Here is a 1,973-nt window from a genome sequence, read left to right as displayed (position 1 = left end):
CAGCAGGAGGAGACCATTTGCAGAAACGTGGAATGAAGCTAGAAGCATTCCCAGGGAAGGCAGAGGACTCCTTCTCCAAGCTGGTTTGGCAGCAGGACCGTTGCTCTTGCTCACGTATCCTTCTAAAATCATCCACTGACTGGTGAAAGATTTCTGATGTCATGGCTGTTCGTTTCTATTCCTGATTCAGGAACTGGTGAAAGGCCAAGAGATGGTGCACATCTCTGCAGACAGCTTATCTTGCAGCGTCTCATTCCAGCGACCTGCCTCCGGCCAGCTTAGCAAACACCCCCGTGAGGGCCAGGGGCACAAACTGGGCACCTCTGGTGAAAGGAGGGAGCACTTTTATTTTGGAGCCCATCCAGGAGTGCCTGAGGTACCACTCACATCGGAGGGTCCTGTGATGGTGATCTCAGGAGCCTCTGCGAGGAGGAACGTTTGTGCCCGTTGCTAGGCTCGTGCCTCGAGGTGCGCGTGTGAATACTTCCCTACCGGCCAGTGGCAAGCTGCGGGTGAAAGATTCCCTTCGGGATGGGCATGAGCGTTGGGGCGGTGTCAGAAATCGTAACAAATAGATAACACACGTGCTGCAGCTGCAGGCAAGGGAGGTTAGAGCAGCGCTGGCACGAGTCGGGTACAGGCTTGGCAGGGGAAGAGGCTTGGACAGGCAGTCCCTGGTACAAATTGGGGCTATATTCTGTGATTTGTACTGAACAAAGCTATCTGGTGAATATTAATTCAAGTCTGAGAGCAAAATGGTGCTGAAGATGCTTGCAGATGTGGGCTGAGAGCTTCAGCTTTGTAAGAGGTCCTGTCGCCATCAAGCGGGCTCCGATTCCCAGGTTCCCCTGTCTCCTCCCATGTAAGTATGTCCCCGTCCAGGGAAAGGCATCAGGCATGTGACAAGGCGTTCTCCTGTCGCTGTAACCTAGTTATTGTTGTCCCCACCCAGGGCTGCAGCACTGCAGTGCTCACTGTCCGGGAGCCTGGGCAAGAGTTGAGCACCTTACCACCCAGAATCTGCAACAGCCTTTCTGGTGCCGCTCCTCTGAAATGGGTATTTCAGACCCTGCTGCCTGGGAGGAGGCCTGGGAGGAACGGCTCCCACGTTTCCAAAGTCGATTTTCCCCTGCACGTGTGGAGTAAATGTGCAATTCCTCCTGCTGGACACTCCTCAGCCGGACCCTTGGAAATGGAACAAGTGGGCTGCAGAAACCGAGAGCAGAGTGCAGCCCCCGGGGCAGCACTGTGCTCTGGTAGAGCTGAGCTGTAACTCCAGCGGAGCGGCCGGCTGGCACCAGCGGAGCACTTGTTGAGACTCTTCTCTCTAGAGCGTCTGGCTCGGGGTGAGCTGGCAGCAGGGAACATCTGCCAACGGCTGTCATGAAAGCACCAGGTAATAGAGCCATTGGGCTGCAGCTAGGGAGGGCCTCCAGACACTCCTGGTGATCCCAAAGGGCTTCAGGAAACCCTCAGGTACCTGGGAGACGACCAAGCAGGAGCTAAGGCCTTGCCGTGCCTGAAAACACCACTCAGGCTTAACCTCCAGCAGTTGTTTTTATTGCAGTGTGGGTGGGTTCAATTACTGTAAACAAAAACAAAGAAAGGAACCAAAAAACCCCAACCCCCAAGTCCAGGTGCTCCTCAGTTGGCGTGACCTCGCGGCGGGCAGGACCATCTCAATGGCTTAGGGGTTTGCCCAAAGCCGTCACAGAGAGCGCGTGTGCGAGGCGGTGGGACGGTGAGGTGCCTACTGAGGAGTTGTGACTTCTGCTGGTGAACAGCGGTGGCACGGAGCTCACAGCCATGCCTGTGGGGCAGCGGGGACACCAGCCTCCTGTCTGAGCTGGGTTACCTTGCTACAGCTCGGAGCGAAAGACCCGCAGCTCTTGAAAGCACCACACAGAGATGGAGGAAATGTGTCCTGCCACGGCTCGGGCAGGAGGGGGGGCGGCTCAGGGGAATTACTGTCG

This window comes from Buceros rhinoceros, unplaced genomic scaffold (genome assembly GCF_000710305.1).
Source record: "Buceros rhinoceros silvestris isolate BGI_N320 unplaced genomic scaffold, ASM71030v1 scaffold13111, whole genome shotgun sequence".
In the NCBI taxonomy this organism is placed as follows: Eukaryota; Metazoa; Chordata; class Aves; order Bucerotiformes; family Bucerotidae; genus Buceros; species Buceros rhinoceros.
This window is presented reverse-complemented; position numbering follows the sequence as displayed.